This window comes from Micromys minutus (assembly GCF_963924665.1).
Source record: "Micromys minutus genome assembly, chromosome: 19".
Taxonomy (NCBI): domain Eukaryota; kingdom Metazoa; phylum Chordata; class Mammalia; order Rodentia; family Muridae; genus Micromys; species Micromys minutus.
Genome location: NC_137954.1, coordinates 40,147,596 through 40,169,933, shown reverse-complemented (window position 1 = coordinate 40,169,933; position 22,338 = coordinate 40,147,596). Strand labels below are relative to the sequence as shown.

Below are 22,338 nucleotides of genomic sequence, written 5' to 3'. Positions count from 1 at the left end.
TTGTTAGAAGGAAAGTACTACCTTGATTAATGGTGTAGCCTGTGTAAGTTAACTTGTGGCTTGTTGTCTGAAAGTCTTCTGGCCATGTTATGGGTGTGTCTAGTTTAAAATTCTAAGTACTGATTCAGGGATCATGGACTAGGCTTAGTCTCCATGTGTGTCTGTTTTAGAGGTTAAGTTAGGCCCCTTTCTGCCTTGCCTACTCTCTAGTGGTTCCCTGTTCCTGTGTCTGTGCTATAAGGAACTCCCAAGGTGACAGAGTACCTCTGCAAATAAGCCGGGGAGGGCTGTGCTGTGGGTACAGGACGGGCATGGTATAGAAAAGCTCAGGATTCTTGCTAGGAGGACTGTGCCTCGGGTAGAGCCTACTTATGTAGACGCTCCTTTTTTGGGTCCCACACAGGTGGAGCAGGCAGGTGTTTCAGGAACTTTCTGCCCCTGATTCCACTGTGATCCTGTGTGTTAACACTTTCCTGTGTGCCTCCAAGGCAGAAGTCATTTTCCAGGTGCAGAAAAATTAAATGTAGGCCAGAGGTCATTTTGTGAAGGCAGGAGGAGAGGAAGGAAGGGGCACTGGCTCACTTATGGGCTGTCTTGAGGAGGCTTGCTTTGCTTGCCCTGGAGTCAGTGTGCTCCCCTGGGCTTTGAGCAGCCCAGTGTCTGTCCAGTTTGGTTGAGTGAATGCTCATGGCCTGATGATAAACATTGTCTGGGGCATTCTCTGTGAGCCTTGGGCCGAAACGCTCATAGCACTCCTCATATCATCTGCTTGTTATATAATGTGACAACATGGATATGAAATAGAAACCAGATGTCAGGGCAGAGCAGTGAGATTCTTCCCAGTGAGCCCGGCAGAGCCGTGCTAGAGCATTCTACTCTTGGACAAACAGCTTTGGAGGGGCTTCTCAGATTGAACCCAGGTCTTAACTGAAGGTAAATGCCTTTGAACTGCAAAGAAACTTTAAGGGGTTTCTGAGTTTTGTTATGTAACTGCTCAGTGGTGTTCTCAGTGACCAGTGCTTTGGAATCAACTTTTAATATTTGAACTCCTGGGGGATACTATTCACAGGGTTCCCTTCTAGCTAGGGGCTCACTTCTGAAGTGGGTGGATCTAGGAATGAAGTTGGTATGCAGTTTGTTGGTATGCTTGTTTGTATGTCAGGGATTGGGGAACATTTATGTGTCTTTGTTGTGCCCATACAGCCCTGTGAAAGGAAGAGAGCTGGCAGGCAGCTCTCAGTGCTCTGGGGTCTTAGCCTGGAGGCCTCTGTACTGAGTGGGAGATGGAACTCTCTAAGCTCCACTGACCTTGATGTACCTGGATTGGACTTCGAGCGTGTATCCTTGCCCTTTTGAAATGTGAACTGCTCACTCACTTGGGCAGAAAAGTAGCTTCTCCAGTATTAGGAAGATAGCTGGCCCTGGACAAGGTTGTATTTTTACTGACTAAACAGCCGTTGCTTCCCGAGACCATGTTTGAATTCCTATTAGGAACATTTATCACCAGGTGCTACTCTAGTCAGTCAGTTGTGCTGTGTCAGGGAGCTCAGGGAGGTGGAAAGGGACCCTGGCTCTGTTGGATCTGAAGATTGCAGCCATCTTCCAAGGGATACCAGATCTTGTTATATGTGTTAGTGCAGTTACCACTGTAAACACACACACACACACACACACACACACACACACACACACAATCAGATGGTACCTTTATAAACCCCGTTTCACAGATGAGGAAAGTGAGCCTCAGAGATTCAAATGCCTCGCTCAGATTCTCACATTTGGCATTTAGCTAGGCAGAGCCATATGTTGGGCAGTCTTGGACTTCTAGCTTCTTGCTGCATGGTCATTCTCTTTAGGACTAGCATTGAGAGTAGGGCATGGGGTGGTTCAGTTTGCTGGTGAGTCTCAGAAGAGAAGAGGCAGACCTCTGACACAAGCTGTTATGCATTATCTGGCCACACTGTAGAATCCAGTACAACTGTTCCTAAATCCATGTTGGTGCTTCTAGCCAGTACTTTTTGTGAAGAGAATATGCAAAACCATTCTGTTTTGCTCATATAAACCTGGGGAAGATATGTCCCAACATTTTACAGGATGTGGTGTAATATCATGGTCAGAAAGTTGTCTGAACAAGTATGGCTTTTTCTAGAATCCCCTTTCCCGTGGGAGCTGCCCTCTGAATCTCAGAAAGTCAATTAAAGTCATGTGAATCCTTAGAGGTCTGGGCAGTTAAACATGGGAGGCTGGCCACCCTGTAGTATTTGGTCTTTTCCCTGTTCTTGTTTCTAAAGTAGCCCATAGTTCCCAGGTCTCACTTGTCAGAGGGTGTCTCCTGTTATTGTCAGGCCGATCTCAGAGCTGTGTAGGCTCCAAGAGTCTGTATTGGCTGGGCCTCTGTGCTGATCCAGGCATTGAGACATGTCAGGGTTTCTGGACAAGGGTTTTTGGGTCCTCTAGCTTGCAAGATTGAACATGTAGAGTCAGAAAGGATAGGTGAGATCTGAGAAAACCATCTAGGCTGCTGTGGCTTCTCCTGGGCCCCCTGGATGCTTAAGGCTGTAGTATAAATGGGTTAAAGAGGACAAAGCTCCTTACCATGGCCCGCAGCAACCTGTACTTCTGTTGCCCCCATTGCCATAGGCTCAGGAAAGTGTAAATACATGACCCTTGCAGATCTTCAATCTCTTCCAGAAAGTTCTTTTGGTGAATTAACTTGGCTTGGCTTGGTGCAGTGGTAGGTGGGAAATGTGGTGGGTGGCCTTGAAGTCACATGGGATAGTAGGGTTGAGTTTTGACATGACTGATGTAGTTCTTGTCCCTCTATCACCAGTAGGCCTAGTGGGCTTAGGGCCAGGTCCCTCTGTATCAGAGGGCTTGTCAGAACCTGTTGGGTATATGGGGTACTGGCGTGGGACAGATGCCCATGGACTGGTGAAGAACATCTTTTCTAGCTTTTGGTTAATGTCACAGTTGTGAAGGGTGGAGTGGTTGGGCTGAAATTGGGAGCAGGATGTCTTGGCTTGGGAGGAAGTATCTATGTGGCTGGTACCTGGCTGGCAGTAACATCTCAATGAGAGAGGCCTGGGCAGGTGTCTTTAGGGCTTTATGTCTCATCAGGGAAGTTGTGGTCTCTGACTGCTGATCCTGGCTTAGGCTCATGTGCCACCTTCTTGGTTTCTGAAAAGTTGAACTTGTCTGTCTTCCTAATTTAACAAAGTTGGAGCCCTGAGTACAGACCTGTCATCATTGTGTAGCAAGACAGCCTGTGACCAGTCATTAGATACTAGCTTACAGAAACATTTCCTTTATGTCTAGGACACTGGCGACTTCCACTGTGACATCCAATCATTTGAGGAAAAAAAAAAAAAAAAAAAAAAAAAGCCAAACTTAGTTCTTATTCTTTCCCTAAATCTAGAAACTTCTAGCACTTGTTCTAACATTCTTTGATCATAGTTCAGAATATTTTATACTGTATAAAAATTAGGAATTGAAAGTTGGAGACTCCCTTTTCCTCATGTTCTAGCAAGGTGGATTCACAAAGAAAGGGGGCAAAAATAGGAACCATGTTGTCGCCAGTGTGAAGTTTATCCACTCAGAGGACATTGTCAGCCCCTGACAGGACAGTTTCTTCAGTAAAGGAGGTCCTAGGTCACATAGCTCCACACCAGGCCTAGTGAAGCTGTCTGGGATAAAGCAGTAGGAATGCTTTATTGTCCTGAGCATGTGAAAGTGAGGTTTGCTAAGCAAGATTCTAAGTTGTTGCTGCTGCCTCTCCACCAGCGCTCACACAGATCTTCAGACTACCAACAAGCACAAGAACCGCCAAGATGTGGTGACTGTCTATAAGAAAGTACCAGGCCCACCTGCTTGACCTGGGCCTTGTGGTTGAACTGCAGGGGCCCCAGCATGTGTTCTTGACTGCGCTATGTGTGTCACTAGGGAGGTCTTAGGCTCCAAAGGATTTTATATCTTGCTCTGAATATGGTTTTGTTAACTTTAGAATATCACCAGATAAGAGTCTTACCCTCTTGAACTGTAAGTGTCTGTGTTTTGTGGTTGCTAATCTTTATCACATAGACCATTTCCCTCTGCATTTTAATGGCACTGGAGTGACAGTTTGATTGAAGGCTTTTAACCCCAGGACTCTGGCAAAGTGGCCCTGCCATCTGTGTAGTTTGCTGTTAGTCCCAGGTCCCTGGAAAACAGAATGTCTTTTGAAGAATAACAAGGCCTAAACAGTGTGTTTTGCCTGCTGAGTTTGCAGGATGATCTTGGGCGTGCTGAATTCTACCTACTGTCCTTATAAGTGTTCAGGGTTAAGTAGGACTCACACTGTTCATCTGCTGCTTCAGATTAATAATTCAAGTGTCACTATACCACCACCTGGTGTCATTTCATACTTGTGACATGCTCCTTATAGTAAGGGCTTATCTCATGTAGTCTTTGAAGTAGGGAATGAAAGTATCAGCAACAAATTTTGTTTGTGTCACACACACACACACACACACACACACACACACACACACACACACACGCACACAAGTGTGCTCAGAGCATCGTAACTGAGGGCTTGTCTTGTTTGAGTTTTCTGTCCTGGTTTTATATACAAGGCTAAACTACTAGTTGGGGGTCTGCTGATGTAGACAGAAGGCTGGAATTGCAGGCACAATTCAATTCTAGAGTACCTGCTGGTCTTTCAAGTGTGGTTTTAGAGTCTGGGCCTCAAATGGGTTTGATATGGAGACCTGGAAGCTAGTCTTTGGGGCAGGGCTGGGAGAGGTAAGTGGGCAAGATGATGGTTTGACTGTCAGTTTTCCCAACAGCCTCTCAGTTACTGTGCCTACATAGAGCAGGCTAAGGCTGTGGAAAGACAGAGTAGTGCTGTCTGTGTGCTCTTTACCAGTGGTCTGCAGCAGGGGCTTGGGGCAGGGCCATCTCTGCGCACTGTCACCAAGTTACTTGATTTCTTCTACTTTGTAGCTGTAAAGAGGTAAAGACCTGCCGAGAATTGAATTGTGAAGCACTGGAAACACTACCTGGATTCTCCTCCTTTGTAGGAGAAGCTGCTCCTGTCCACATCTTCTAGTTCGGCCTAAGCAATGGTGGATGAGGAAGGTTGTGGGGGTCTCTTTAACCAGCTCTGCTGTTCTTTCCTAGCTTGGCATAACTTAGGGTTGGTCTAGGTATTAGTCACTTGGATTTGAGAAACCAGATGAGGTTACTGCTAATTTTGCTTTACTCTTGACTTTGAAGTGAACTTGTTCAAACTTCCATAGAAACCTGCTGCTTCCTTTGGCTGACACTGGTTTAGGTTTTGACCACTGCGTATCTGTCACACACTCTCTTTGGGCAAACTCTTGTCCAAGCAGAGCGCAGTTCTTGGTTCCAGCCTCAGGATCCAAGAGGTATGAAGGGAGGCTAGAGTTAGGAGTGTTTTCTGGCTGATTTGGCATCTGTGGTGGTTATTTTTGGCTAGGGCATCACTCTTGAATGCTCAGTGAAGGACTTGAAGGCCTAGGAAAAGTTGGTGGCCTCAGGCTTAGTCATGCCCTCCTTGATGTCAGTTGTCTTGTAGGGCTTCTGATGGATGTCCAGTCGCCACACCCAGGAGCATGGTAGCAGCTGAAGATACCTTTCTTGTTTAGCTTCACAAAGAAACAAGTCAATACCTGAGTTTGAAGCAGAAGGATCACTGTGAATTCAGGGCCAGCTTAGATAAAATACTAAACAAAGTAGCATCAGGAATAGGGCAACTTTGTTGAAGCCTGACTTAATTCAGCCTCAGGTTTATGACCCTTTGTGGCAGGTAGGTCCTGGTATGGCTTTGTGGCTGTACCCATACTCCGGCCCACTCCTGGTGGAGGAACAGTCCCTGTGGTAAGAAACATTTTCATCCTCTGATGGTATTAGCTACTATGTGAGACAATTGACACATCAAGACGTGGGCTGAAGGGATTGCCCTTTCCCATAGGGGCCTGCAGCAGGTATTAGGAACAGGGAGGCTGGCCTCTATGAAGCGACTGCTATCTGTCTCATAAGGCACTATAGATAAACCTTAGTTCCTATCCACAAACCTGGAAGATAGGCATGAGGACTGGGTGTTCTTTTCTGGAGCCCAGAAGAGGATAAGGGAGGTATCTTCTCAGATGGGGTGAGTCAAAGATGACACTGAGATTTTCTTCCCAAGGAGGGCTTATGTAGACCCTCTTGTAGGACTCTGCCATAGGGCAGCACAGGCAAAAATGCACATGGTGAGAAAGATAAATGTCTACGCTAGTGAGATGGCTCTGGGGGTAAAGGTACTTGCCACCAAGTCTGACTTGCTTGAGTTTAATCTTCTGGGCCCACATCGTGGAAGGAGACAACTAACTAGGAAGTTGTCCTCTGTTCTCTACATGTGTCTGTAGCACATAGTTATATACATACATGCATGCATGCACATTTTGCGGGGAGGGGAAGACCTGAAAGAGGTCTGTCAGAGAGAAGGGACAGGAAGAAAAGAGCCATCTGTGGAAATTGGGCCTTTGTTTTTATGCTCATGGCAAGATGGCTGGAGGTGTACTCTTTCTGTGCTGACTGTTTTTACCTCTGTTTTGTGGTCCACAGGAAGACTCTACCCAGCTTCATTCCATTTGGGGAGCAGAGTCAAGGAATATTATTCTTAATCACTGAAGTAAGAAGAACAGGGCCTGGGATATAAAGACAAGTTTCTAAAAGCAGAAGCCTTCTGGTCCTCCGGTCTGGGACCTTTTAGAATATGGATGTGATTATAGCTGTACTGTCCATGAGGAAGCCTCTAGCCAGGGTCTGCTGAGCTTTTCAAGGGAGGCTAGGGTGACTGTAGAACTGTGTTCAGTTCATTCAGCCATCTGTGGCTAACGGCTGCCCACAGAGCTGCTGTGGGGCAGCCAGGGCTAGAGTTGGCAGGTTCTTCATGTGCTCATTTGAGTGTAAGGGCCTTCATCCATTTGAAATTCCCAGATGGGCTGAGAACAATGATTCTGGGTCAGTTGCGGTCATCCTGGGTTCTGGGCCCAAGCATAGCACGTGCTCACTGTTCTGAAAGGTCACTGAGATACTATAGAGCAGATAGAATTTCTGGGTGGCCTTCAAAGGAGACTACACAGCAGACACCTCTCACTTGTCCCTTGTTCTTACCTGCCTAGTCTTCTGCTTTCTCCTTATTTGCTGGATCCCCCTGTCTCTGCAGGCTGTCAGCCTGTGCCTCAATTCTTGGACCAGTGTGGTTGATCCTCTCATTTCTCATGGCAGACCAGGACAGGAAACTGGCCCTGAAGTGAGTAACCTGGCTAGGCTTGGTGTGGTGTCTGGAAATCAGCAGAGTCGACAGAAGATGGGACCCACCCAAATGGCCTTTTCTACCAAGTCATGCTCATTTGTTTGTGTGGACTTACTTGGCCCCAAAGTAGATCTCAGTTACTGACCTATTAAACAGTATAAACTACCATGCATCACCTGTGTACCTGCAATACCTGTTTCCTCCTTGTGACATTACATGTTCACATGTTGAGTGTGTGGTTATGAGAGGTGTCAGATCACTTGGATATTCCCTTGGGTGAGGTGAACATCATTGACTTCATACTATTTGTATTAAGCATCCCAAAGTGTCCCTATACTGAGGTGGCACTTGTCTTTCTGCAGCAGCTTTTCACAAGGAAAAGCCTAATAAAGGAAAGGCCTGTAAAACAGTGTACGTTGACCTAGGAGAAAACTCATGTCATCAGGCGCCATCCCATTTCAGAGTCTGAGGATCTGAAGCAAGAGGCATGGTGGAAGAAGGGGACGCTTCCCGGGGTTCATTCTGAAGGAAAAAGCTGCGTACTATAAAGCACATGCGTGTCCTTAAAGCTTTTCTCAGTGTCAGTGCCATTCTAGTGTAGGCCGAAGGGGATGTGCATGAGCTTTACACTGTGGGGCCCTGATACAGAAGCTTTTTACCTATGGCAAATGTTGTGTGGGGCCTGAAATGAGGTTGGTGAGGTGATGACCCCTGAGGGCTTGCAAAGACTTTGTAAGGAATCCCCCATAGTAGACTTGGCTTTTGCCAAGTGATGGTGGTATTTGTGATAACTAGGATTGCTGGGACTCTAGAAGGTTACAGGCTAGATACAGCTTGTCCCGGGCCTTTCTGGAGATGCAAAAGTTCCAGTGTGTAGCAGAGTTGGTCTCTGCCTGTGTTTTAGCACCTGTGATGCCCAGGGGTCTGACATCCTCTGATAAGCCATGGCTTATCAAAGTTCTGGCCCAGTCAGAAGTAAAGGTTAGATTCAGTCTGGTTCTGTCTGCTCTGGGGATACCCAAATGTTCCAGAACGTTCCATAAGCAGGCTTGCTTTGGGAAAGGGGCTACCTGTGTCTCAGTCCGTAACATATCTGTTGTGTGAAACACATTTTTCCATCATGATTGCAACAGGCAAAATAATACGCTAGTGACTGATTTCAGGTAGAATGCTACCTTGAAGTTAGTGGCCACGTCCCACAGTGTGGCCTTGTGTGCCTGAGACAGTGGTAGAATGTGCCTCTGTGGCAGTGTGATCTGATGGAACTGAGGATTTGTAGCATGGATTTGCCTTGACCAGTTTGAGGAACACCACTTGACTCTGTGTCTAGAAGCTTTGTTATTACTTCTAGGTCCCTGCTTTCTACCAGTCTTTCTAAGACTCCCTTTTTGTGTTTGTGGTCCTCTGTATTTTTCTACCCTGTGTCTAATAGGCCTGTGCAAGGGAGGAGGATGGTACAAGCTCTTGGAAAGTCTTGGGAGCCTTTTTAAGCTAGGACAGTAATTTATTGATGGGTTGATGTTTGACACTTGGGTTGCTGCAAGTGTGGCCAGCCCTCACATCACTTTGTTAGCAGTGAACAGAACCCACCTATTACATGGTGGTGCAGTCTGCTTGTGTTTACTCAGCAAGACCAGACTACCTCCTAAGGACATCTTGGTCCTGCAAGGTTTCACAGTGCCTTAGGACACATGGTACCTGAGCTACAGAATGTAGACTTGAATTGTGCACTCTCCCTCTGCCCCAGTGACCTTAGGGTCTGGACATAGTACAGAGATCTAGGTTATGTTTGCAGGTAATTAGTTTAGTGGCATATCACTGCTTCATAAGCAAGGTAGGCTCTTTTCAAAGTAGAATCTAGTTTGGGGGGCTATTTCACACAATGATTGAGGTGGCATCTGAGCAGGTTACAGATACTCCTGTTCCTGTGCCTGGTGCTTATGGGAGATGTTGGGTCTTGAGTGTACCTACATTGTCTCTTTGTAGTTTCTGATTCCATCAGAGCTTCATAGGACAGCCCAGTGGGGCTAGAGGGTGACAACTGCACTTGTGTGTGACCCTCCACATGACCCTGACTGATATCCAGAAAGGACATGGGGCAGCCCTTATTTGCATAAAGTGCCATTTCTGGTTTTTATATAAAGATTAGCAGGAATGGAAATTGTATTATTTTTTTTTTCTATAGCCAGGGAACATCTTTTGGAAGCCATTTCCATGTCTTTTCGTGTCTTTGGCAGGAATGGGGACAATAGTTCTAAGATTGTGTGCCTCAGACAGGCCTAGTGAGTGAGTGTGATCACCAGCGCAGTGCTAAGCAAATTAATCTGCCACCGAGGTTTTCTGGCTGAGGCTAAAGCCATGTCTCCTGTCTCTTAGACCCTTGGCTTCAGAGCCTGGGATGGAGAACAAGCAGCACCCTGTCCATCCCTATCCGTATGCACCTTTAGGCCTCAGTTCAGTGATTTATCTTCAAGGGAAAAAAAAGAAGTGATAATAAGATGAACGTCTAGTCCTTAAAAAACAGAAAACAAAACAGTGCAGATTCTTTTAAATGCCAGCCAGCCTTGTGACCCCGATCTATAGTTGCCCTGAAACAGGAAATGTTATGGAGTGACCTTTAAAATCCAGCATTGGCTTGCAGCTAGCTGTCTGCATCTAAGAGGGAGACTGCAACCCCTGAAGACAGGCAAAGCAAAGAAGCAGGGGTGAGGGCACTCAACTCTGGGGATGTCACCAGCACACACTGCCTTGATACTGAAGTGAATATGTCACATATGTTTTGGTGTTTGGGGAAATTCTGCTCTTTGATAATATAGGTCCTGCTGCTAGTCTGACTGCAAAGACTCTGATTGGAGATCAACCTGTCCTTTGATAGGAGACCTTGGATCTCTGAATCTCAGTGTTGCTCATCTATAAAATGGGATGATGCATTTTCCCTGTCTCTTGGGCTCTTCTGGTGCTTACTGGACGATCATAGTTGGCCTTCCTGCTTGTTGGCTACAGCTATCATCTACCTTGGGAAGGTGGGAGCCACAGTTGCATGCCAGAAGGTCCTGCACGTACATGGAATGCTGGTCTGGTGATGTCAAGGGTCCTAGGGAAATTGACAGTTTGAGAAGATGGTGGCCTGGCCTGTTGGTACAGAGAATCCTGTAGTGATTTTGTGGTCATTGGTCTTGGTGGAGACATTTTGTTTCAGAAGCAAAGTGAAGCTCAGACTGGACACAAACAGGATGGAAACCCTTGAAGAGGCAGGGGCTGGGTAACAAGTAATGAATCGATAGTGAGCTGGTTCAGAGCACACGCCCATGAATAGTTATCCTTGTTTACAAAGCAGGATGTGCTCATTTTACAAAGAATAAAAACCTGTGAAGAATGTTGGACGTGGTATTAATAGTGACTTGATTAGGTAGCATGGCCCTGTCTCCTCCCACATTAATCCTGTCTCCCTCTACCCCCAAAATGGCTGGAGATGCCTCTCAGTGGTGGAACACTTGCCCTTTAGCCTCAAAGCCTTGGGTTCTGTTCCCAGAACCAGGGTCAGTCTCTTCTGAAGGGGGAGGTCCCTGTGTGGTGAAGTTGTTCCTCCATGTCCTCTTGGTTAATAACATGAAGGGCACTTGTATTTGGATATCAGTGTAACCTGACCTACTGTACTTGGTGTACATGCCAAAGTATGTTGTTTTATTTGAAAATTAGCAGCTCCTGCAGGATGATTAGGGGACAGGCTGGGGATGATGGTAGCCTGGCTCCCTCTGTCGACATTTCTATGGGTTATTTGCTATATATTTTTTCTTACAGCATTTGAAGTTTTCTCTCAGTGTTTACCTCCAGCGGGTGCTTAGTAAATGCCCATTGCCTTGATTTTCTACCAAAAAAGCTTCACCAGGAAGGGAGGAGGGCAGATTTGCTGACTCTGCGGTTTCAAGCCAACCATTTAGAGTTTTCACAATATATATGCTGTGTTCACTGATCACAGGCTAGTATCTCAGTGTGGGATTGAGTAGATCCAAAGAGAAGAAAAATAGAACAACCTGGGCAGCAGCTGCAAGATACTAGCAGGCCTCCAAGTTCTCCCTACTCCTCAGCCCCTCAGGGTAGCCAGGATCTGAACTTCATGTTTGTCTGGAGTTCCACCTTGTGTCTTCCCTCCCTGGTCTCTCTAACATGCCTTGTTTATCAATTTTTGGGCTGGGCACTTTATTTCTGCAATTTAAATTAATCTATTTATTATATATAAGTACACTGTCACTGTCTTCAGACACAACAGAAGAGGGCATCAGATCTTATTACAGATGGTTATGAGCCACCATGCGGCTGCTGGGTTTTGAACTCAGGACCTCTGGAAAAGCCGTCAGTGCTCTTAACCACTTGAGCTATCTCTCCAGCCCTGAGTTTTCTGCAAGGTGCTTAAATTTTTTCACTAACATTGGGAAAGGATCTGGTCTTAGCCAAACTTAAGGGAAGGGAATCTCTAGCATTTTGAAGACAGCTACTGTGCCAAACTCCTGGGAGCCCTAAAGTTCAAAAGTCAGCTGGCCTCTGTTATTTCAAGGAATCCAAATTTCACAGCTCTGGGCGGCCTTCAACCCCCAGGCTAGTGGCTGTACCCAGTCTATTTCTATAGGGATGTTTGGTTGCCTGTTCTTAAAAGTAAGGCTGCATCTAATGAGATTTACTGCTTATTGTTTATATGATAATTTAAAGTTACTGACTTTGTGTCTGCCAGAGAGCTGGAATGGGCTTGTCTGTGAGTGTTGCTGGATACCCTTTCCCATGTGGTTTTTGGTTCCTTGTAGGTTTAAAAAAAAAAGTTAAAAGTCTTTATGAAAGAAGGCAGAGTGTAAGATGGCCAGTTTTACATTCTGCCTTCCTTCTCTGAGAGAGAGAGAGAGAGAGAGAGAGAGAGAGAGAGAGAGAGAGAGAGAGAGAGAGAGAGAGAGAGAGAGAGACACAGAGAGAGACAGAGAGAGAGAGACAGAGACAGAGAGAGAGAGACAGAGAGAGAAATTTCTTTCTCTGGTTTAATGGCTGTGCCTGTGGACCCTGGACCTGATTGTACCTGTTACTTTGTTTGAATCCTCAGATAGCCTTTGCTCTGCTTTTCTGGAATAAAGATCAGTGATTTTAAATTAGGTTTTGGTAGGTGTCTCTGGTGCAGGGCTCTTGCAGTGCATCTGGGTCATTGCCCCCAGCCCATCAGATTCTTGGATTCTGTTGGCCTCTGCCTCAAGGACGTCTGTGTTTATGGGATTGCTATTCTCTGTCAGAAGCTCTCAGAAACCTTTGCGTCACACATCCAGCAAACAACAAGTGCTGGCCAGGGGGTTGTGCTCTCACCCCAGAGCTCTGAGCCAGAGAACTCTGTTTCCTTTGGGGCCAGGACTGGATGAACCTGGAGCTTACTGCCTGTGGACCAGGCCAAAGACAGCGCTTTGGTGCCCCTAGAGAGGCAGTGCATTGTCACCTGAACTGTTGAAATTCTTTTATTGCTTGTGGGCTCCCATCCACCAGGGGCCAGATCTGTCTCTGTGTCCCCACTTCCTTTAGAGAGCATGAAGTTCCAGTCCTTCCCACCCCTAGCCAGGCTCTTGCTCCAACAGCAGTGTCCTACCCTGATCTGCTGCCAGGCTGCAGACAAAAGCCTGATCAGTAGCAGTGAACTCTCGAGAACAAACATTTCTTCTTCTGGGAGGGCAGGGCCTACTAACTCTTTTGAGTCTCACCCTTTCTCTAGAAGATGCTAGTGGACATACAAGATCTTCCTTGATATCTTCAAACTGGGATGTAGAGTAACCAGATGAAAAGCACCCACACAGAAAGCTCTAGTACACCCACTGCCAGAAAGGGCTACGAAGCAGAGATTACCCTAAATTAGGAAGATGATTGTTGCTGTGTTAATTGTATGCTGTCTTCAAAAGCTGTTTTTGTACTCTAGGCCTTGGCAGCAGGCTGGCTGTGGGCTCTCCCATGGGGTACTGCATACTGGCACCCGCACAGCCCAAGTTCAGGGAGGGGAGTATGTGCTTATTTCCAGAGCCACCCAGCTCCCTAGTCTCTTTAGGTGATGAGCTGACCATCTTTCTTTGTCTTCTTAGACAGGTTCCATGCTGTTGTGCAGGCTGGCCTTGAACTTTGAACCCTCCTGACAGTAGTTGGGATTGTAGGCACACAATACTGCTCAAGGCTTTATTTAACCTTAAGATCTCCTGACCGCCAGTGTCTTCTCAGTGCCCCACCCCCACCAAGGTCTTTATCACAGGAGGTGCAAACAAACACCCTTCTATTTTCAGTGTGCCCGTTGGTGTCACAGCTGTTGCGGCTTGTCTTGTTGGCCAGTAAGGCAGTCCTTGGCCCTGCAGCTGGCCCTGGAAGCTCACACTTGGCCTGGCCAGCCTGGGCCAGTCATGGCAGGCCAGGATGACTTGCAAGTCTATTTCCCTGCCTTGGTTCTTGGCTTTCTCACAAAACTTCCAGGTCCTTGTGTTGATAATCCTTGTGTTCCATTGCACAAGGCCCAGGGAAACTTGTGCTGATGTGTCCTTTGTTAGTAGTATAGGATTCTGTTTGAGAGTTGTCTAGGGACACACAGTAATTGTGTGGGACATACATGATAAAGTAGAGTTGGCATCCACTTCTGAGCAGATTTTTTTTTTTTAAGTTTTCTTGCTGTCTGAATTATTTATTCTGCCAATATAAAGTTTTACAAACGAGAACCTTAATTTGTAATTGATGGGCTTAGAATCCCTTGTCTGCCCAAAACTTTGTTGGTGACAATGGAACGTCTCAGAACTTTCCCTGCTCCTCTTGGTATACACAGAAGGAAATGTCCTTCATCAGTGAAAATAAGTGTGCCTTGGTTTATGGGGTCCCTGTGTCATTGATACTGATTGTCCCTATGGTCAGCTTTTTGGGCTATTCCTTCCCCATGCAAGGATTTAACTGAGTATGGAACCGTGTAATAGTAACAATACCAGAAACAATAGCTCATATTGGAAAAAGAAATAATATTTAGTAAAAAGTATTAGTATCTTCTTAGGTTTTTAATTAGAAGAGTGGATTTTGGGGGGGGGGTTTACTGTCAAGCACATTTTAAAAGATATTTAGTACAAGAAAGATTATATATAAAAATGCTTCTTAAATTGCATCTTGGCTGAGCCAAAACTAACATTTTCCCTTTGGTGGTTTATCTTTTATATTTTATTAAGAAACAAAATAGCAGGGAAACTTCTGCCTAGGCCACAGAGATTGCCAACCCTTCATTCTCCAGTAGTGTTGGAAGGTCTGTCTTTACTGGAATGAGTCTTTGGAGCAGAGATTGGCTTCACCTCCCTTCCCATGTATCCTTGATGTAGGAGCTTTTGTCCTTTCCCTGAGCAGCTGCACTGTCAGCTTGTCATTTGTTAGGGTCACACTGTAGGTACCCGGCTTTGGTCATTTGCAGGGTACCTGTCTTGGTCCCAGGGAGCACATGTCCTGTTTGCGGGCTCCTTAGCATGGGCTCCAGCCTCTTATGGACCCTTTCTTGTTTCCTGTTACCACCCTCATACCCCATCTTCTTCTTAGTAGTGACATCTCTGAGTGCAAGTTCCTTTCAAAGTCTTTGTTGAAATTACATTGAATTTACAGACTCACTTGTTGGAGAACTGACATTTTTACAATATATTCACTTACCTAGTTTGCTATCTGGTCTCTTGTATCTTTCTGTATTAATGGGTTTGCTTACTTGCTTGATTTTGTGTTTAAGTGGTGTGCCACAGGGTACATGTGTTCATGAGAGAAAACCCTCAGTCACTTGTGGATTTGGGGAATTGAACTTAGGTTGCCATGTTTGGAGGCAATTCCTTTACCTCATAGTCATGTCTTTTGTATTTATCACCAATGTTCCTGGTCCTTCAGATTGGACTCAGGGCTTTGTATTTCTGTAATGTCTTTCAGTTGATTTTTATACTTTTTTCCCTATAAAGATCTTATATTGAATTTACTCATTTGTAAATTGTAGTTACTTTTTCTGTTAAAGATGATCCTTAAAAAAACCTTAAAATTTAGTATGTGAGTGTGGTGTGTGTTCTTGTGGGTATGAACACATGTGTAGGTTTGTGCATGAGTGCATTTGGAAGGTCAAAGGTTAATGTCTAGTTTCTTCTTCAATTCCTTTCTGATTATTTTTTGAGATAGGGTCTCTTACTAAACCTGGAGCTCACCAATTTTGCTAGGCTGGCTGGCCGCTGAGCTCCACAGAGCCTGTTCTTCTACCTCCTTGCCAGTGCTGGATTACAGGTGTGAGCAGCTGGTTCAGGAGTCTAACCTTAGTTTCTCATTCCTTCAAAGCAGGCGCTTTACTTACTAACCAAGCCATTTTCCAGCCTGTACATCTTTCTTTTACATTAAGGGTTTTTTTTTTTCTTTTTTTAAGATTAGTATATGTAAATTTATTATAAATGGGTGTGTCTCTCTGCGCTTGTGTGTGTGTGTGTGTGTGTGTGTGTGTGTGTGTGTGTGTGTGTAAGTAATCACTTCATTATTCTATTAGTTTTTAAGCAGATTTTTGTAACTTCTTCAGTGTTTCTTAGAGAAAGAGCATTTTCTGTAGAGGGGGTAGTTTTTCTTTCTTTTAGTTTTAGATATATTTTCCAGTCTTGTGGCGTGGCCAGAAAGGAGTTCTAGGAAGTTCTACAGGGGCAGAGACTAGGTTTCCTCTGGTTTCTTGGCAATGGGAGTAGTTCAGCTGAGGGCTGTGAAACCCACCTGTAACCTCAGCGCACAGGAGGTGGAGGCAGCGGGAATCAGGAGTTTAAGGCCTACATTTGAGGTCATCCTGGCTGCATCCTGTTTCAGAAACACAATGTAGCAAGCTCCACATACATTAAGTTCATGATGATCATGTTTCGTTTGCTTAACATCTTTATTGCATCTGTTGCCATGGTGGTTGGAGTTGACTTCTTGCTGCAGACTCTCAGTAGAGGCCTTTTCCACCTCTCTGCTGGGCTGCATTAAGTTGTATTGTTTTGGGATCTTCATCCTGTTGCTGAATCTCCCTTTGGGATATCAGCCTTTACTTTCCAGAAGAGTTTAATATTAGAATTACTTATCAAATATTTTGAGACTCTAAGCCTTTGTGGTCCTGTGTTCTCAGTGGTTGGAGTTTTTAGTTTTCCAGCATCTTTAATGGTTGCCAGGAGTGTGTCTTTATTATATTCTCATTCTCTCCCTCCCTCCCCCTCCCTTCCTCTCTGAGTCTCAGGAGGCGGCCTTAACTGTGCCCATCCCTCCCTCTTGTGCTAGGTTATACACACATGTGACCATGTCCATTGACTTGGATTCTTATAGAATAATCTTGTACAGTTTGTCTATTTTATTTAAATTTTTATTGTTATCAACTGTACATAATATAACCATATATTTAAAAATCTCTGAGTCTGTAGTTATGTATTTTATTTTTAATATCACGTATTTCAACTTTTGAATCAATCTTTTATATGAATTTTTTAAAAGATCAACTTTAGACTCCACTGATCCCTTGCCTATCTCTTTTTCCAAGATTTCTCTGTGTAGTCCTGGTGGCCTGGCACTTGCTCTATAGATCTAGTTGGTCTCGAACTTAGATTTGCCTACCTCTACCTCCTAGTGGATTAAAGACAGGCTGCCCTGGGTGCTAGGATTAAGAATGGGCACCACCACTGCTCAGCTCTCCTCAGATTCCTTTTAGTCGGCTACTTTCCACCTTCTTTCGGCTCTCTGCCTGTGATCCTTTCATGGCTTTACTTCTTTAGTAATCTGTCCTTGCCCTAGAGTGCTGCATAAAGTGTGTGCAGCAGGTATCGTGTGACATTTCATTTTCTTTCAGAGTTTTCTCAGCAGTCATGTTGAGGCTACACAACCTTTGTTGTGATGGATTCAACACTTACCCTCTGTGGGTTTACTCTAAACCATACACTCCTATACACCTCATAGGACACCAGACAAATACTACTTCTATCTAGTACATTCTACACTAAATCCAGTGGGACTCCTCAACATTGTAAAGGTTATCAGAAACTAGGAGCCTGCTGACCAGACTGTTGCACTCAGGAGTCATGATGGTCAAATGAGTTATATGAATGGAATCCTAGCCCTGGAAAAGACACCAGGCAAGCTTCATATGCATCTGCATCGGTTTGCTGCCTGTAACAGGTATGCTTTCTGCCAAGTTCCAGCCAAGTGGATGGAACTCCTGTATTTTATGCTGTATTGGGTCCTTAGGTCTCAGACTCTAGACAGCTTTTGGTCACTTGTTTTCTAGATTACTTCTGTCACCTGCTGCATCTTTAACTTTTCTCTCAAAAACTTTCTTTCTGGGGCATGAGCCTGTAGGAGCTTTAGGAGTTAGTGACACAGTTGTCTTGTTTTTGTTTCTTATACATGTTTGACTTCTCTCTTGAACAGCTGGATTACAAAGTTTCAAGATGGCTCTCCTCTCCTCATACATGTAGCAGATTCTTCCTCCTCTCTGGACTTCCAAGTTCCTTGCTCCTGAGTGGCTTGGTGTCAGCATGGTGTCGCTCCTTCTGCAGGCAACCTTTGTAATGTGTCTGTGACTTCTTTGTTCCTGGAGTTCAGCCATTGATTATTGAGGTGTAGTTTCTCTTAGTTCTTCTCGCACACTTTCCCTCCGTGTTGTTCTTGCACACCCCTTCTTACCTTCTTTTTCTCTCTGAGTTTGTCCTATGTCAGTTCTGAGCACACCAGCCCGTGGTTCTCCAAGTATGACTTCATTGCCCTCATTCTTTACTTGTTTGCTTTTCAAGATTCTTTGCTTCTCATTGTTTCTCCTCTGCCTTTTCTTTTTCTTGTTGAGCAGTTTTTTTTACAACTGTTTTCCAACTCACTTAGTTTCCTTGTTGCTAGTATGGTATCTGTGGCTTCAAGCATCTGAGGTGTTTTGTTTTGTTTTGTTTTTCTCTTCAATTCATTACTTGTCCTTCTTAGTTTTGAAAGATTAATTCTTACTGTGATTAATGTGGACAGCTCTGGCATTCCCTTTCATTGCTCAAACTTTGCAAGTATTTAGCGAACTTTTTACTTAATCAAAACGTACATGCAGGGAAAGATTGCGTGTGAAATATTAATGAAGTTGTTTCTTCAAAGTTCTAGAAATATCCATCTGCTTCTAATTCTCTGGATGTCAGCAATTATCTTGACTTAATGCCTTCACTCTTGAAAGCTCCGTTGTCAGTGGAGTTCCTAGGCTCTTGGTTGTACTCTGCTTTGGGTCAGGATATTTCTTCAGACGAGATTCCACATGCTGCTCCTGTGGACCTGCTGTTACCACTCTGCTGAGAACACAGGGCCCAGTGAGGCTATGGCTGAATTCTGTGTCTTGAGTCCCTACACCTCTGGGTGCCCGCCCTGCCTCTTCCCCTGGTCTTAAAAGAGGACATTAGTAGAACTTACCGCTTTTAGCTGTGCTGTCAGCTCAACTTAAAAGTTCCTTTTACTTAGTTTTTTCTTATTTGCTTCTGGTTCAAAGAGGAGTTCTTGATGTTGGTAAGCTGAGCAATGTGACAGAAACTGTATTTAAATGCAGAATCTGAGTTTCTACAGGTAAGTGCTTGTGAGATAGTTGCTTCCACACTCCCAGGGAATGAAGTTCCAATCATTGCATTAGCTGATTTATGGAGTTCCACCTGCCCATCTAAATTTCTTCTCAGCCCCTACTGTGGTCCAAGGTCTAGCAGGGCCAGTACTTGCTGACAGAAACCTCTTTGTCTCTGTCATATACATACAGTCATGCTTGAGGCCTGGTTAGACCCACTAACTATGGCTTATTCCTTCCCATGGCTCAGTCCTTGTATTTATTCAGTGTGTCCATGTTCTTCTCCACCTATTATGAATGGGTTCTATTCATCATGACCTTGCTGTAGGCAGTGTGGCCACATCACCATCTTACTGGGAGAGGTTTTAGTGTACTGGGAAGGTGCTCCTTCAGTACTGATACAATATAGTTTCCACCAGGGCTGCTCTGACTGTGATTTTTGTGTGGCTGGTGGCAGCTTCATGCAGATATAAACTTAACCTCTTGTAAACTTGGTTTCTCTTCTTCTGGGATGTACAGAGGTACCCACTTGATCAGCTTTCATGTTTGTCACCTGATATAATGGCAGCTGACTCTAGGTTACCCAGGAAAGCAGAGGTGAGATGCTTGTCTGAGGCCTCTCAAATGGAGCAGCTGGTAGTCAGTACTCTGATCCTCACGGAGCATCTGTCTTCTGCACCCTGTATTGTTCCAGTCCAGCTCTGGCCATCCTCATGGGACATTGGCATTCAGTGAAACCTTCTGATTGCATCTGACAGGTTTCCTCATGTGGAGCAGAATTGATCGTGGGATCAGGAGTGTCCAGTGCTCGTCTCATGAGGTGTCAGTGTTACGGCCCAGAAGTGGGTGTATGGCTGCCTGATTTCCCTTTGTAGACTTTTGCCCTGCTTTGCCTGTTGGAGGGGGCAGTGAGCACGTATTAGTCATTTTGCCAAGAATACTGGATGTTGGTGAATGGACTTCCCAGACGCAGCTTGCATTCATCTGTTCTGTGTGGAGTTGCACATGAAGGAGGATTGGGACAGAAAGGGACAATATTTTTTTCAGCCTTTCCTCTGGCCTTGCAGTAGTGTTCACAAGGTGCATTGCTGCTCTCCAGAGAGTTATCTTTCAGGCTTAGTGTCTTTCAAGGTTGACAAAGAACTACCATGTCTCTTAGGAGAGCATGGCACAGGTCCTTTGCTGACTCACCTAGTCACACTTAGCTTCCTGGAACAGTGTTTCTGGAACTGTAAGAGGCCAGTGTTCCTCCTTCACATCAGTTGAAGGGACAGGACCTGGAAAGTACACATTATCCACGGACCGTCGGCACCACTGCAGATTTGGGACAGGGCTTCAGAGTGCTTCATATAGCATTGGGCCTCATTTGAAATGTTTGTGGGGGTCCTTTAAGAACTCAGGCCACCAGGGTGTGGCTGAACCCTCTACATAGGTCACAACATGATCTGTTTCTACCCAGGATACCAGTAGTTAAACACAGACTCATACTGTACTCGGTAGCATCCTCAAGCATCTTCTGCATCAGCTGTAAGGCTGATCAGAGAGTCCCTGTGACACTGTGCCTGGACCTCTGCTTGCTTTAGTCACAGTGAGACAGTGTAGATGTTGTGGCTTCTTTCTCAAGCACTTGCCCTTTGCTTGGCTGTCTTGCTCCTAGAAGAGGGGACTCTGGTGTTGACAAATATTGAGTCTGAGAGACCAGTTCGCATCCCAGCCTTTTTCCTTAAACACAAGGAACAAGACTTAACTACCCCCTTCTTACTTTAATGAGTGTGTATTGGGTGTGGGTTTGCAGCATGATGTCCAGTAAAGGGGAATCCCCTGTTTTTAACACATATATTCCAGTAAGGGCCTCTGGAACTCAGAATTTCCTGAGGCAATAGTAAACCCTGGCTTTGTTTTTGCAAGCGTAAGAGTAGTTGTTGAGTTTGAACTTCAGTGTTCTGGGATCTGCAGTGGGTCTTCAGCCCACTGAAGCTTTGGTTTCACAGGGGCCTTTTCTTGCCTGATGGGCCAATACTCTGCTTCTCTCCTCTGGTTTCCAGATATGTGCTGTCACCCAAATGCCGGCTTTATGGATGGAGGACATCTATGAGCTGATGGGCATAAACAAGCCACACTTCCCAGATAGTTTTCATTGCTGCCGCTGCAAAACGTACCTTTCTACCTCAATCCTTTTTCTTACAAATTGTTTTTAAGTCAGTAGAATTCTTAGGGTGGCCATGTAGACAGTTCTGTTTGCTAGATATAGTAACCTCTTCTGGCGGTTACTCAGCTCATCTACGTAAGCTTTGTAGCCCCTGGGACTTGCTGCACCTCGTCACGGTTCTTCTTGCCCATGTCTCAGAACAGAAACCTCAAATTCCCCGGGTGCCTGGGTAGGGTAGGTGGTTACAAGTGGATAGGGTCCAAATAAAGAGAGATTTAATTTTTTTTTCCCTGCAGATGCAGAATGCTTGGACTTGCTGTGAAGAAATGGCAAGTTTTCTGTGCATGTTGCTAAATGCTGGTGGGAACCTTGGAAAGGACTTTCTCATGCTGATATTATTTACCAATCTGACTTGTGGGGGTGGCACCCTTTGTTTCTCTCAACTGGCATAGTAGCAATTTGCTTATTGGCCTGTAAAAATGTCACAGGTACCAAGATCCAGTGACATGGGGTCTGTGCTTCTTAGGTCAGCTCTGTGGAAAGTCTTCTTTGCACTAGGCCTATCTTGCATCCTAGTGCTGTGACCCAGGTGAACCTTTCTGCTCCCATGCTGACCCCATCTTTGCGTTGATCCTGTATATCTGCCAAAGATGACAGTGCTTTTTGGGATCTTTCCCAAGTGCTTGGTACCTTGTTCTTCAAGTATGCAGAAGGGTCCAGAACTAATGTTTTTTTTTCTTCTACTTGTCCTTCAACAAACAGGGAATGCCTGCTCTGCTAGATGGGCAAAGCACACTGACACCAAGAGTATTTAGATCCAGTCTTGTTCTCAGGGATTTCTGGGTATTTAGGAAGATTAGCTATAAAAACTCGGTGTAGTACAGAGCCCTAGATGTCATCAGTGCAAGGAAGAAGCCCAGGAGAGAGTGGCTATTACCAGGAGTGAGGGGCTTCATTACTGCTTTGTGTGATACCTTCCTTGTAAGTGCGAGGGGGCATACAAACTTACATTTGGCCATTGTTGAAGAAATTGCAAGAGTGAAGGTGGCTGTAAGTTGATGGTCATGTTCCTTCCTGCCCTGCTGTTCCTCTACTGCTCTGTCCATGTTGCCAACCCTTGTTCTGCAGAAGAACAGCCCAGACTAGCCTATCTGAGCCTGGCCTCCAGCTGGATAGAGTTTCTCCATCATCAGGGATGATGCTGAGGGCCCTAGGTGCAAGTACTCATCCATTTGGGGAGGGGTCACTAGGGATGCAGAGGCTAGATATAGAACCCATGTGCAAGAATTGGCTCCCTGGACCACTTCTACCAGT

At 45.3% G+C, this 22,338-nt stretch overlaps 1 protein-coding gene across 5 annotated transcripts in view; it reads left to right on the top strand.

Annotated features, from left to right (window-relative positions):
* The window catches only part of HDAC4 (histone deacetylase 4), a 234,540-nt gene that overhangs the window by 57,939 nt on the left and 154,263 nt on the right, over positions 1-22,338 (top strand). Inside the window, exon 1 of one of the 5 annotated variants that reach the window (XM_080933235.1) lies at positions 800-933. The exons of 3 other annotated variants lie outside the window; for them this stretch is intronic. The gene's annotated coding sequence lies outside the window, so the exon portion shown is untranslated. Of the gene's footprint in view, positions 1-799; positions 934-1,292; positions 1,431-22,338 lie in introns of those variants that run through there. One more of the 5 variants, XM_080933236.1, reaches the window with a different exon arrangement.